General features: G+C 36.1%; 1 protein-coding gene across 3 annotated transcripts in view; it reads left to right on the forward strand.

Moving 5' to 3' along the window:
- The window catches only part of ADGRL2 (adhesion G protein-coupled receptor L2), a 678,326-nt gene that overhangs the window by 97,089 nt on the left and 564,990 nt on the right, over positions 1–16,247 (forward strand). Inside the window, exon 2 of one of the 3 annotated variants that reach the window (XM_078332297.1) lies at positions 7,902–8,082. The exons of the other annotated variants lie outside the window; for them this stretch is intronic. The gene's annotated coding sequence lies outside the window, so the exon portion shown is untranslated. The remainder of the gene's footprint in view (positions 1–7,901; positions 8,083–16,247) is intronic. 3 annotated transcript variants of the gene reach the window in all.

Genomic DNA, 16,247 nt, shown 5'->3' on the forward strand with positions numbered 1-16,247 from the left:
ACTACATGGGACCGTACTAGCACCAATCTTGAGTGAAAAAGTGAAACCAATTTTGCTAAAACATCTTAAATATTCTCTTCCTAAATAGTAGCATCTGGTGATATAGAACGTCCCAAGGAGTCTTTGTTCCCAGGTGATTTCTCAACCCAGTTTTTTGCCACCCAAGAGGCTTAGGGAATACAGCTAGGGTCAGAGAAACACAGCCATGCATCCAGCCTCTGGGCTGTTCTTTAAATAAAATTGCTTCCCTAACTCTCTTCACTCTCAAGTTTTGAATACAATGCAGTTTCAAACATTGCTATTGATGTTTTTCTGTTAATTAAAAATAACAAATGACATTGTTGTCTGAGAGGAGTTATGCTCTCAATAGTAGATGCCACCAGAGCCTGGAAATCACATACTTTGGGGAAAGCAAAACTCTGCTCCCCAATCAGCAACATCTGCGATATGAAAAGGGGACTCTGGAGGTTAAAACCAATTTGAGCTTGTCAGTCTCTAGGCAAATGCTGCAGAATCCTCAGGAACAGCTTGCGATAAGGGAGTGTTGAATGGAAATAAGCTCAATCAGCCTTCTAGTTTGGATCATGGAGAATACGCGTATTTTAAATTTTTTATTTATTTGTTATTGTTCTGTTTCATTTCCTTTTTGGTTACATTTGGGTTGAGCTACTTATTCCTTGTCTAGTGTCTCTGGAAGAAATGTGCATTTCTGTGAGATCTATTTCCTCCCGGCTTCAGAAATCTTCATGGAAGAGAAATTCATTGCTACCATCTGTACTTGGTTTAGAAGAGCTTTGATTAATAAGGACCACCCTATTGTTCATTTGTTTGACATGTGGAAATATTCATAATCTGTTCCTGGCGAGAGAGATTTCAGCAAGGACCTGGTTTGACTTTCAAACCCACATTGGCAATGAAAACCAGCCTCCTGGATCCGGAGGTCAGTGGGAAAACAAGCAAAGGTGTTTTATTCTCCCTTCACCCCCTCCCCCAAACACCAACACCTGTTAGAAGTGAGGTTGAAAAGATCCTGTTGGAACTCCGAAACGGAGACCCAATTCCATCCTGAAAGAGGCTCTGATGTATGGTGTATAATGAAAGCTGGAGACTGCCCACTGTTACACATCATTATCATTCAGATCATGAAAGAAAATGAAATGGTTCAAGCAGATAACAGCTGTTTTTATTCTGCTTTTCAAAGATTCTCTTAAACAACAATTCTCTTAAACCTGATCTCATGGCTTTTATTTAAGGGTGAACACCCAATTGTAAACATAGGAGAGATGCATTCTCATGATGTCAGTAATAAAAGCATGTATAAAGCAGCATGTGTATTCTGGAAAGCTAACTAACCATTAAAGCCAAGAAACATAGTCTGGCACAAATCTGATTATGTGTCCAAGAGGACTTGATGGTATGCACATAAGAAAATGTAATGAAACAGCAGGAAGGAGAAAAGATGGGAGAGGGAGGAGCTGGAGGGTTGGGGCAGGGGGTGGCGGGTGGGGGAGTACGGGGAGGGGGACACTGCTCCATGCCTGTGAGATGTTAGCAAAATTAGAAAAAGGTAAAGCTGCTCAGATCATCTGAGAAAGGGGTTAGCACAGCACGCAGAAATGTAAGCAATTTTGTTTGCTTGTTTCACTATCTGTCGTATTAGACTCACCTCATTGCATTTTTATCTATTAGTTATAGACAATGAGGTTGTTACACAAGACACACACAGGAAAAAAAGGAAGAGGCCCTGTCTTTCTTTAATCAGGAGTTCAGATCTCATTTGGGACAATGTACATCTATTGTGTTTGTAATTGCTGTGATCATTATCATACGCATTAGGTCTAGCTTGCTTAAGGAATTCAGCACTACATATTCCTCATCAGAATTATGTAAAAATAAGATAGGATGCAAAGGAATTTTGATGGAGTAAACCTTATACAAGCTAATCGAATACATATTTGTCGTAGTTTTTTCCTTTTTGTAAAAATACAGCAAAAACATAAGCAATCTCTCCTAGATGCACTGTAAGATGGAATGCTTATTTTTAAAAATTTCTTCTTATTTCTTCTCATAGTAGGTAGCATTGTTTATTAAATGGGTCATTGTATTAAAGTTAATATAAATCATTCTTACTGTACTTGATAAAAATGTTTGCGTCTGAGGAAATTATATGTACATATATCCATATAAAGTTTACACCTAATGTTAGCTTACAAACCACATTAATTATAACATTAAACTAAAAAATGAGTTCAAGGAGCAATTTAAAATTGGCGATCTGCTGTTCATGTGCTTAGACTTGTGCTTGAAAAATATAGAAGGCATAAGAAAGTCAGCTCCATAGGTTTGCTGCTAGAAGATCCTTGTTCATCCGTGCATAAAATACAGCTGCCCTGAAGGGTGTGCACGTTTACAAACGCAAATTAATCTCTACCTGCCCAATGCACAAACTATAATGATTTCAGAACTGAACAATATAGACTAAACATGGGATCATTTTTGGTATCTCTGCTAAAGAAAACCATAGTGCATGGTTTGGGATCTTCCATAGCTGGATTTTCTGCTCATAAGTGCTCATTAGTTTACGTGGGAGGAGCCAATGAAATAAAGTAGCAACAGTTTATACCAATGTTTGACTTTCTATTTCTCTGGATCAAATAAGAAATGATGTGTGGGCTTAAACTGTTTTCAAATGGCCTTTCCAGTTCTGTTAGAAGCAATGTTCAGACTAAACTGCCAAAATTTTTCTTCAGTGTGAAAAATGCTGATTCCATGGGCTTGTGTTAAAATACAGCACATGCACACCCCTAATAATCTAATATCCTATCATTGGGTATGCCTCTGTTAGCTCTCTGTGTTGTGAATTATCTGGATTACAAACCCCTCTTCTTTTTCTTTCCTTCTCAATATCTGTGTAGTGATTATTTTCCTGCTCACTGGTGTATCCGCTACTAAAATACAAGTGAAAATAAAAGGAGAATAAAAAGGAGACACCTCCTACCTCTGGGAGGAACACAGAAAGCACACACATTTGTACCAATTAGCAGCCCTAAATATCTGTTGAATAAATAGTTTTAAACAATTGACTGAAATACATATTTTGAATCTGCAAATATATCCTGAAACACAGAAGCTGTGTAGATTAGGCAGCTATGGTATAGCTCTTAAATTCAGAGGATTCCTTCTATTTTTGGCACATAAGATAGTCACATGGCTATGAAACATGAATTTGGATGCCAAATGAATAACAAGCTTGGAGGCTGAGCTCCAAGTGACTTCAAACATCTGTGAAGTGAAAATATCCCTGTACCAAGGCGTGCTACTGTGTTGAAAACAATTACTGTTACTGATCATTTTCTTGCTTTAAATAAAGTGCATCTCTTCTGATGGGAGCAGGTGTAAGGATGACTTTGTGAATCTCTATTAATCAAATCACAAATGGACACCCTCGCCTTTTCTTGTAAATCCATGCAAACAAAATTACAATTTTTAACATCTCAAAAAAGGTGTGCAATTTGTTAGCAAGAAAGGATAAATTTCACCTTCCCACTTCTCCAGGATTCATAGTAATCCAAAATCAAGAGAGCAGAGACACTTTAAAAATATGCCCCCTTTGCCCCTGCCTTTGGTATATTAATGATTACAAGATGTTGGACGCATATTTGAGTGGTAAGAAGAACCTGCTTCCCAAAGGGAAAAAGAAACTGGGAACAGACCCAGAGAAACAATAAGTTAGTGGGCAGGTCTAAGAAACTCTGAATAACAGCACGTTCCAAAGCTTAGTAGCAAAGCTTAGACTGTCACATGATCTCTACATGAAAGTCAGCGCAAACCTTTTCTATCATTATGACATCTAGAGCATGACTTCGTTTTCATAAACAGATATTTTTCTTACCCTGGAATTTATCGTATGATGCTACAATTAGCATTCTGCCATTCTTTTTTTGTCATAGTTTTACAATGGTTTACTATATACCTTTAAAAAGTAAAGAGTTAAGAGAGAAGGGAAATTTGTATTAGGTCATGCATTGAATTTGGGTTCTTCCTAAAAGGATGCACTAAAACAAAAGTGTCCTGCTTTCAAAATGCTTATTTTGGTTTTAAAGAGTATTCCCACCCAGGTACCTTTCTTTCCTTCTTTTACTTTTCTTTTAATTGTCTTACCTTTCCTCCACACATCCATGATGCAGATTAGTACCGGCCTCCAAGCCCCAGGCATCAAAGGAATTAGGTCAGACCAGAAGAAATCAGGTTGCAGGCAAGAAAAAAAATTTAATAAAATAGAAGCTATGCCAGCCTGGAACTTCTATACTCCTTCAGGCAGACTAACAAGCCCTAGCCATAGATGTAACAGTATTAGGTCATTGATATGTGGGAGGAAAGCAGAGATGTTTGAGAGACCAAAGATTTGTATCGTATTAGCAACGTGATGATATGTTGAATGGATTTAAAGCCAGTTTGTACATAGTGCTCTGAATGGCTGGGTGCTAAGCCCTCCAACAATTGGAATTAAAAACGATTCCAGGAAAAGAGAAAAGATCTAGTGCAATATCTGTTTTGCTATGATTTGTGAGTTTTTAGAAGTCACTTTGCATTTGTATTCCATCTGAGAGTGGTGTTCTTTTCAAGCATCTATTAAGTATATACAGAAAATTAATTTTATGTTAGCATGTTTAAGGCTTCCTGACTCAAACAGCATATTATCTTCTTTTGAGTTATTTTAAGGACAAAAATTAGAAAGAGATTGTATTGGAAAATGTCCATGCTTAGTTCATTCTCCAGATGACCATTTTAGTTGCCATTATTACTGGCTACAAAATGATTGGAGGAGTAATTCAAATTCAACCTATCACATTATCCAAGGGCATTCTATGAATAGCTGCAAACCAGAGCAAGTTCTGGCAAGGATGCAAAGGCTGCGTATCAAAGTCAGCAATAGCATTCAGGAGTGTTTTCCAGAGTTGGCAAATGCAGATGAGAATATTTATATGTCATCTCTCAAATTATAGAAAGTATTTTGGGAAAGATATTTTTCACAAGCCTTAGATTAGCCACTATAGAATTTTAAAGGAGGGTTTTTGTTTTTTTTTTATGATGATGATGAAACAAACCATTGGGTGATGTCAGTCACATTTACACATCATCCCAGCAGCATTTAATTATCCCAGCAGACTCATGAGCAAAATATTGGTGTTATTAGCATCTGCATTTGTTTGTGATGAGAAACTGAGGCACAGGCATTAAGCAACTTTCTAAAGACCTCAAAGTTAGAAGGAAGCAAAGACAGAATTTGAACTCAGGAATTGAATGACTTTCTAGAGGTTTTTCTCATTTGTGGAAACAGTTTTAAAGTTTTAAGAACAGTGAAGCCTCTTTGGTTTCAGAATGTAGTAAGTCTCAGATTCTGATAACTCTCACACATCTCTTCAAAAAATATCATCAGTAAGATCATTTTAACCAAGGGAAAAATAATAACCTAACACATATTGAGAAATTATTTCTGCCAAATATATGTAAGTTTTTCATGAATAAATTCACATAATACACACTGTAAGATATAAAGTTACTATTCCCAGTAGAAGAAAGGGAAACTGAGGCAGAAAAAGTTGAGTAGTTTCCCTTAGGTTATCAGGTAGACAGAGTAAGAGCCAGGATTCAAGCCCAGGAAATCTGGTTCCAAAGACAATACATGTAACCACCAAGTTTGCTTATTGCCTCCATGAGTCATTATCAATTGAATCTTTATGTAATGTTGTGTTTTCTGTGTTTGTTGGCTTCTCAGTTGTATTCTCACTCTTTCATTCTGGCTGGAGAGCAATGGTGCAATCTCAGCTCACTGCAACCTCTGCCTCCTGCGCTCAAGCAATTCTCCTGCCTCAGCCTCCTGAGTAGCTGGGATTACAGACACGTGCCACAACACTCAGCTAATTTTCCAACTTTTTAGTAGAGACAGGGTTACACCATGTTACCCAGGCTAGTCTGGAACTCCTGACCTCCCAAAATGTTGGGAATACAGGGGTGAGCCACCACACCCTGCCCATGTTGTGTTTTAAGGAGTGGAGTTTTGTTAAATGATTTTGTGACTATAAATGAATACCAATAATTAAGGACACATTTTTCGTATACCATGCTTTTTGTCTAGAATTAGCTTTCCTCTTCACCATCTTTTCTTACTGTTCAGCTTTACTGTTAGCCTCTCCAGATCCACCTCTCTAACTTAGAAGCCTTTCTATCTTCATAGTGTAGTGCAATCATATCATCTATCACATGGTGTAGTAATAATATACTTAACTTTCTCTCCCCTTGGACTCTAAGCTCCCTGGGGAAAGAGACTCCATCTTCTATGTCTATCACTAGTAATATTACATATTATGTAGCAACCACTTAAATTGGATTTACAAGTGGCTGAAAAAAGAAAATAATTTATAAATACTTGGTTGCAATAGATGTATAATTGGGTGAAGGATGGATAGATTTATTAATCAATGGATAGATGGATGGATGGATGGAAATATAAAAGAAAAAATGACATACATATAGCAAATGAATGAGTCAGTATGTGTGTGCAGTTTTAAACAGACAAAGCTTTCTGGGTGTATTTCTAAGAAGAGGAACTTTTTAAAAAAATTCAGTTGTTTTTCTACCTTATCTTTAATTCCTGTTCTTTTTTCCATTGTTTTCTTTTAATGGCCATGAATGATGACTCAGCAAGCTGGTGATAAATTTGCTCTCAGATGTTTTCTCTACCTTTTTATTATGTATATATCAAAGTTTTTGGCTAGATTTCATTCCTCTTAAGTAAAGGGGACTTTTATTCCTCTAGTTACCTTTGAGTTCCTGCACTGAATGCACTGCATTCCTGGCTGCCTGGATGTAGCCCTCCACTACCCTCAGTCATTTTTCTAGCAGGCGCTACTTGAAGGTTTGGCCTCTAATACTGTTACTAGATTTAGCAATGAAAGCAGCATAAAATCCTAAGCCTACTGTCAAGTGTGAATCTTATACTTCAGAACAGATACATCATCCTGGCCCTAAAAAGAAACAGACCACATAATATTTCCCATATTGTAATAAATTCATCCACTCCAAGTGTTGTGTTATATTAACTTAATAGGCAAAACAGGATAAAAGAATGTTTTTGTCATCCATAACCAAAACATTGTAAGAAAACATTAATTTCACTTTAAAAAAAAAAGGCATGGGAACTGTAGGCTACCATAGGATACCTTTATAATATAGTTCATAAATACAATATTCTATGAAGAAGGTAATTGCTAGAGACATGGATCCATGAAAGATGTGGGGTTGTTTACAAGAACAAAACGTCAAGTCCTGTTCTGAGGGTTGTTTTGATGATTACTTACCTGAGTTTAAAACTATAAAGGCAATTAAATATTGGTCTTTCTACCTGAGGTCAGTAGTTCCATGATTTTGGTCAAGTAAAGGAGTTTACTAGATTTCATTTTATACTATCAGACAGCTTCTCATTTTTGACGTAATAGACTATGTAATTATTTTTCACAGTGGTCTATTATCTGCATATATGTACACACATACATATTTAGCCTATGACTCTGCATTCACTGTGGAAGTGTACCAAAACCTGTTTAAGATCAAACATCAAAGAGGAAGAAGGAAAAGGAGTCCCCCTTTTGTGTAGCTGTCTGTGAAAGCCGCCTAAAGACCAATTGATCAATATACAAAAATCATCACAACTGCTAAAGGCTGCCAATCTTTTAAAGCAAATGCTAACATAATCTTTTAAAGCAAATGCAAAAGTAGATACTGGGAAATGTGGGTTACCAAAGCATTCTTTACCTCTGGCTCCCCTCTCTATGCTGTCTCATATTCTTGCAAGTCTCATTGGGATGCTTGGTAAACACACTTCACCTTTCTTTCTTCAGTTTCAGGGTAGAAAGGGTCCCTTTAACTCCTGAAGACAGTAAATCACAGTCTGTGTGGTGGTTCTCAGAAGACACTTAAAGGACTGAACTGGATGCTCTACATAGCACCCTTGCCAAAAGGTTTCGGAAATGACTTCCAGCTTCCCACAGTAATAAAATGGCACTGTTTGGCATCTTTGAGGTAATAAAAGTGAATTTTTTCCATTCTAGTAAATGAGAAGAGAGGCCTGGTTGTTTTAAAAACTGATTTAAATTCGTGTGTTTTCCTCACATTATAGAGCGTGATATGAGCACACTTAGGTGAACTTCAGACCACCTCAGAACATTACTATCCGCAGCTCTCTGGGGCAGAACAGGATGTGCTGGCGGGTGGTGCAAGGAGACTGGAAGGATGGCCAGGTGCCCTGGACACTGCCGCCGTGATACGATAGGTGGCGCTCTCCCCTCTGAGTCCGTGTAAACGATCTCCGAACGTGCTCTTCGGAGGATATTATTTTGCTTGAAGGAAATGCCTTGGACATTCATCAGAGTTTCTGGCACTGTTCAACAGCTGCTGAGTCTCATAGCAGACTCTGGCTGTATTTTGGTGATGGAAAACGCTTAGAAAACAGGTTTCCTGTCTTTAAGAGGAGGCTCCTGTTAGGCATTATTGTCAGTTGTATACAGGACTTTTTGTAATTCGGCTTCACTCTCCTCCCAGTTGCAAAGGAAAATCTTTTGTCATTCCTATTTGACTCATGGGGTCTAGGAAGAAGTTTGATCATCTTCCATTTCCCAGCTGGTTATTCATAAGACAGCTGCATCTCTGATTTCTCCTAGACGACACAAGGCTACCAACAACAAACGTTTTATAAAGGAAGGCCACCTTTCAGAAAAGGAACCTGAACATTAAAAGCTTGTCAACCAAACACACGGGATATAGCTTATTTCTTATTTCAACTGCACCAGAAGTGGAAATTATAACTCTTTTAAGCAGAAAAGATAAGATTGATATTTTTGTGTAGAATCCAATCCACATTTGTCTTTGTTTATATGCTGCAATTATAAGGCTATTATGAACAAATTAGTAGTATCACGGAAGAATTTTTAATGACTTGCTGATTTCAACTATTGCCAAATACCTTCATCTACTCATCACATTCTTAATTAAGAGACACCAGTGTGTGTGTATTTATACAATCTCTTTGTTAAAATTACTCAATAGTGGCCTCAGTACTTATAGACTAGTCCGTTAATTTATTAAAGAGGTTCTAAAGATTATTACAAAAGAAGCAGGATGTGGATACACCCAGCTTAACAATAGTGGGGAAGTGAGGGGTCCCTAACAAAAGATATGATAAGAGGAAAGGGAAGTATCACTGCAGTTCATAATGATGGTTGGTAAACAGTTGAGTACATGTTTTTAAGTCTGTGACAGCTCGATTCAACAAAGAATTAGCTGTAAATGCTACTGTCTTTTGCTCACAAATCTTCCCTGTGAATATGACCCAAATCAGAGCATCTGACTTCAGTGGGTGACCATCTCTGATAAGAAGGAGAGTTATTCCTTCTGGGCTAGTCCTGCAATACTAATGAAGGCAGCGTTCTTGCACAGAGTAGGAAATCAGTAAATAGCTGCTAAATGGATGAAAAATGAACAAACGTGAAAAAGAGTATCTCTTTTTTCTTATTGCTAAAACAGAAGTAATGTTACTTTCAGCAAATATGTAAGGGTACAAACAATTATATTCTTGATTTTTTAAAGTGTAATACATATATCTCTAAATATAAAAACTGTACCATATGTATACCCTGAACAACCTTCCTGCTAAAAAAACAAACAAAAAAAATAATGGCTAGCACATTCATCTCTACCTCTTACGTTAACAGGGACTTGCTAAAGAGTTTATGGTTATACTGCAGCTTGTTCCCTGCATAGTACCTCCTCTGTAACTTTAAATTATCTGTTTATCTTCTCATATTCCAAACATGATTGAACACATGTAGATTAAATAATCAATTTCCTCTGAATTTTCGTAGTGGTGATTTCCTATTTTAACATTCACATTTTGTGTCCAAATGGTATTTGTCTTCATATAATTGATAAAATTCCATTTATTCATTCATTTAATATACATATAGGTTGAATGCCTGTCATGTATAAGATAACCTGCTAAATGTAGAAATTCACCAGAAAATAGTCAGCTTCTCTTTATTCCACAAATTCAGAGTTCTCTAATACTACTGGTTTTCTTTAATTTAGTCAGTAGTGCCAAGTAATCATATAGGTGAAATATTTAAGAGAGTGGTACTGAAAGCTGTCCATTCTTAAGAAGCGTCTGTGACTGTGTATGCAGTAAAACAGGTTCTGAAATTAATTCTCTTCGAATTAGGCTCAGTAGACCTGGCATAAATCCCAAGAATTTGCAGCATTTCTAACAAGTTTCCCAGGTAATTCTCAGGCACGTAGTTCTCAGAACATGCTTAAGAATTACTGCTTAAGATTTAAAGAAAATTTTCTTTTCATGCCATGCTATATTCTACATACAAAAAGTATCCTCCTTTACTATATTATTTTTCTATAAAATACAATTTAAACTTTTCTGAATTACATTTTATAATTATAACAAAATCTGTTGTAACTCATGCAGAGTACTATACAATATTTTATCCCTTTAAATGGCATCAGAATAAATGTAGATGCCAAATGTGACTTTTTTAAAACTCGCGTTTTGATAATAAGAAAAATACTTTAATTGCCATTATGCAATTCTAAATTGGTAAATCATTATAATGATCATTTATAATTTTGATTCATTAACTTTACAAAACATTATTCAAAAGTTCCTGCGAGGTGCTTTTTCTTTAATATTTTATTTTATAATTTTTCCTTCAAAATATTTTATTAGATCACAGTGAGTTTTCTGTATGACTTTAGAGCATATTAAGATATATTTTCCTTCTTGTATTAGTAATACTTTACTTCTACCTTTTTGGAATGGCTTCTTTCTCTGTACAAATCCTTTCAGCTATATGGCACCATGTCACAGATTGGGAACACAGTGACATTACTGAGGTCAGGGTGGAGGGAAACTATTACTAGGCTCTGCTTGCTGTGTAGGGTCCGCCTTTCTTTCACAGAAATGTTGGCTTGTTATCTCCTAATTTCAGTTACAGACTCGGTTTTCTTGCTTCTAAGGTTGGTAGGTCATTTCTTTAACAAGATTTGATGTATTTCTAATCTTTACTAATTTGAATATTATAATACTGTGATCTGGTGATTTTTAGAAAATATGTCAGTAGTGCCCAAGCTGTATTAGGAGATTTTAGCTCATATTAAATTAACCCCAACCGCCACCTCCAGTCAAATGTGGCACCTCTGCATGGCAATATCTCACCCACTTTTATTATATTTCCTATTTTTTAAAAAAAAGTATTGTAAGAGGCTCACTTGAAAATAACTCATAATAACAGGCAATGGTGAAATGTTCAGTTTCCCTGAGTGCTCTAACCACATTCACCTGAATAATCCAGCTCTCTAAAGGTTGAAATCTATTCTAGCTACTCTGAATACAGTGTCCAATGGTAACTATCAATGTATGCTAGAGCTCATCAAAATGGAAGGAACCAGAATATCTGCCCACTCAAAACAAAAAAAGTCTAGATTTTCTTTTTAAAGTTTTAAATGGCTAAAAAAAAAAGGAAACCTTACTTTAAAATATACACACTGCCACCTGATAATATGCCCTTGAGCCTGGAAATCACCATAATCAAATTTGATGGCAAAAACCCTCCACTGTTTCTGTGGTGGCATTTTGGCCACATTTCAGATTAGATCTCCTATAAATCTTGAAATTGAACAAACAGAAAAATAGAAATTTCATAAAATACCTGTCTATATTTAGACCAAAAAAATGAATTTAAATAAAATTCCAAATCAAACGTTCTAACTTGTTGAGGTTGACCCATTAATATCTGATTTCCAATATGTAGCAATTTAACCAAATCCATGTTAAAACAGAATCTATACTTTGATCATTCCTTTTTAAGTGAAATCATGGTAATTTTGACACAATTCTCTATACTAAGGTATCCATTTCCTCACATGGAGTTCAGATAGATGCTACAAATAAATAAACAGTTGAAAGTGTTTTTCTACAACTGATGAGGAGACTAAGAATCCAGAAATGCAGTACACTAGATTGGCAGCATACCACGCAGCAGAACTAAACGTCAAAAGTAGATGAAGAAACTTTCTACCAAGAACTGCAATACGAAATTGTAAAGCAGAGCACATTTATACTTCTGGGTTATTTCTTTATTTAAAAACCTTGTCTTTTTGATGATAAAAGAAAGTCTAGAGAAAGTCTTCCTTTAATTTTTTAATTATTTATTTATTTAGAGACAGGGTCTTGCTCTGTCACCCAGGCTGGAGTGCAGTGGCATGATCTCAGCTCACTACAACCACCGCCTCCTGGGTTCAAGCGATTCTCCTGCCTCAGCCTCCCGTGGCTGGGATTATAGGAACCCACCACCACGCCCAGCTATTTTTTGTTATTGTTGTTTTTTTGTTTTTTAGTAGAGACAGGGTTTCACCATGTTACCCAGGATGGTGTCAAACTCCTGACCTCAAGTAATATGCTTGCCTTGGCTTCCCAAAGTACTGGGATTACAAGCATGAGCCTGGCACCCAGCCATTCCTTATCTTTTTAAATGTCATAGTTGTCTAATTCCAAATATTATGCAAATATCTACTTATTTGCCAAATGACAAATCCCAAATACCAAGCATCATCAAACTTTGGAAAATGCATAAACGTCTCCAAGACAGTATTTTCAAACGATGCATAGAGGTAAATACACATGCTTTTGTACTATGGGCAATGCTTCAAAAAATGGATCTTTAAATCAGAAAATGATTTGAGAAGTCTAGCTCTGGCTTTGAGAATGACAAACGCTGCAGTGCAGATGGGAGACCCACACAGTGGTTTTAGTCCATCTAATCCAATCAGACTGAACACCTCTAAGTATGTTTCTCACCGTGAAAACATTTGGTCTAACTGCCGTCTCTGTCTTTTAGGAATATATGATTAGAAAAGAAAAACATTTTTGGCCTCCTGTAAGCAGTCAAGGGATTAGATATAATCATAACTAGGCAACAGTTGTCCAGCAAGCCTGTAATTGTAATGAAAGTTGATAATCCTTTCTTTTCCTTACAAATCCTAATTTACAGATGTTAGAAGTTTAATCAAAAAAAAAAAAAGAAGAAAATCAGAAAAAATAGAGCCAACCTAACCTGTAATCTGCTTTCAATCCCTCACCAATAATACCAAAGTGGAAATAGATTATTGAACTAGGAAAGGATTTTAATAGGAAAAAATGCCTTTAAAGCATTCTATTTGATAACATTAATAACACAGTTCTCATCACCATATTGGATACCATCCTTCCTCCAAAAGACTTCAGTCTCATTTGATGTGTCTCTTACACTTTAGTTTTCTGAAACGCTTGTCTTTAAGTAGTTTATCTGTTCATCCATCTATCTAAGAATCTTCTAAAACTAGAGGGGAAAAGCCTTACCAGAAAGCTCCCACACTAATGAAAGCAAATAGAAATTATAAGAAAATAAGTTTATCTTTCAGGTTTGAAACCGGGAACACTTCTTCCTTTTGAATTGATTTCAGCTCAGCATGATTTTTCATTTGTGTTCTGAGTTTTCTCAGGGTTCTTTTGATAATGAGTAAAGAGCATTGTTTTGTCCTTCAAAGTTGCAGAGTGATGTTAACACAAGCAGTTTTGATTTGAAAATCTTTATCTGGCATAATTATACATTCTACCCAGTCCTCTATTGACGGGAAGTAAACCGTTTCTCTCCTTCTGTTGCCGTGCTTAGGGTCTAAAGGCCAGATGGGTCCATAGCTAAAGCTACAAAAGCAGCTCTCCTAGGTCACTGGTGGGAAGTTCAATATTATTGCCTCCCTAATAGCAACTGCTTCTGTTTGAACTCAGGGTTATGAAAGATGAACTACATCAAATGGTAAATCATTAAATATCAGCTGAGTAAAAGCACTGTGGTGTATTTCCCTGCTTAAATCAGCAGCGTCTGTCTTCTCACATGCAAAGAGCTGCTCTTGACAATCATGCAGTGAAACCCTGACAAAAGGGCCAAGACTGAAACCACACAAAAAACCTCAAATAGCATCTTTTGAGTTTTCAGTTAGCAAGTAAATGATCATCAGCAAATATTCCACAGTGGAACTGAAGCTCAGCGTCGCATTTAACACAGCTATAAAATATTTGGAAATGCACAATCCCTTTAGAGCCTCATTTTTTTTCTCCTATTATGTGTTTATTCTTCATGAAAAGAAAAACAACTGTTTAAATTATGTCCGCGTAATACCTTAGATTTATGGCAAAGCCTACAATTTGCTGGTTTTCTTTTACTATTGATCCTCCTCTTACTTATGGGGATGTGAACATCATAACTGAAGATAAAGCTCATACTGATTCAAAACTAAAATTGTACAATAATGGATGCCTAAGGTCGTGTTTCAAGACTGTTACAAAAATTAGACCCTTTTATCGACTTGCATTAGACAGCAGAATAATCTCAAGTGGCAATTATAGCTATAAAATCCCACTCCCTACATGGCTTAGATTTATAGTAGAATACTCAGAACTATAAGCAGTTACCATGAGACAATGGCCTTTCTTTATATTTATGCTGCATGTGCTTTCATGGTGCTTTGCTCCACTGTGGATCTGCCTTGTCCATATTAAGTATTTGAGCCATCATGACAGTGTCACCTTAGATGCCACTGTCACAGGTAAGATACTGAGGGTAACCACAGAACATCTCAGCTACATATTCTTTTTGTCTCCCCAGAATATATTGCCCTGCAATAAAAAGCAAATGGAAATCTAGAATTCACTTTTAGGTTTCCAATTAATTGCCTCTTTTGGGCATACAACAGACTACATTCAAAATTTTGGAAGAAAACACAGAGTTTAATTGCATAGATTATGTTCTACCAATCATTTTTATGGCATGCTTATTTTAAAAATGTATCCTGTCATGTCATTCCCACACTCATCTCAGCTGGGAGCATACTACCTCTATACACTATAGAAAGACGATCTATACAATTTTCTTAATAGTTTTACTTACAGACTTATTTCACTCAACAAAGAATTTTCTTTTAATTTACATTAAATGAAAGCATAAAATTATTTTATATTAATCACAAAATAAATGAAAATTTCAGGAAAAACTGGTTTACTAACATGCTATATATTACAAAGATACCTGAATCCTTAAAAAAATTTACATCTCTCAAATTTTTTATAGAAATTGTCTTACTTTAATAGAGATATAAATATGCATTTTATCATACAAACAAATGTATTTTTTTTTTGAGGTGAAGTTTCACTCTTGTCACCCAGCCTGGAGTACAGTGGCATGATCTTGGCTTACTGCAACCTCCACCTCCTGGGTTAAAGTGATTCTCCTGCCTCAGTTTCCCAAGTAGCTGTGATTACAGGCACCTGCCACTGTGGCTGGCTAATTTTACTATTTTCAGTAGAGATGGAGTTTCACCATGTTGGCCAGGCTGGTCTCAAACTCTTGACCTCAGGTGATCCACCCACCTTGGCATCCAAAGTGCTGGGATTACAGATGTGAGCCACCATGCCTGGCCAAATATATTTTTTTATTGCTTTATTAATGAGTACCTATATCCAAGATAACATCACAGAAAACCTTATATGTACAAAGTCATACTGTTGTTTAGGGAAGAAACAATTATACTCTTTTAGGAAATTATAAGATTCTGGAAGGCCAATTTACTGTGTGATCACCATTTTCTCATTAATATACTGAAAATAATAATACCTATCTTACATATGTGTGTGAATCAAATCAAAATAATACATACAAAGTACTTATCATAATGCCCAGAATATATTAAAGCTTTTAGAACAAGTAAAATGTTTGCTTTTGTCCCAAACTCATGCAATATATTTCAAATCTATGCTGTGTCATGTTTCATGTTTCTTACAGCCTCCACACTGTTCCCTGCCCCATTGTGCATTTCCTAAAAAGGCTCCTTTTGCAGCTTTTCATTCCATGTGTTTTATCTACTGGAAATCTTTCAGAGACCAACCATTGAGACCATCTTGCAAATATATTAACAGAAAACATATATAGCATGTGGTTACCTCTTCGAGGACATGAATAGACAAACAAAATGTCAGAGTGTCATGTTTTAGAAGAAATATCAATCTTCATGAATTACAGGACATGATTTTGCTAACATGGAAAAGGAAAGACAGCAATTTTGACAAAATTAAACTTAACCCTATGGGATAT

The sequence above is a fragment of the Callithrix jacchus genome, chromosome 7 (genome assembly GCF_049354715.1).
Source record: "Callithrix jacchus isolate 240 chromosome 7, calJac240_pri, whole genome shotgun sequence".
NCBI classification, from domain to species: domain Eukaryota; kingdom Metazoa; phylum Chordata; class Mammalia; order Primates; family Cebidae; genus Callithrix; species Callithrix jacchus.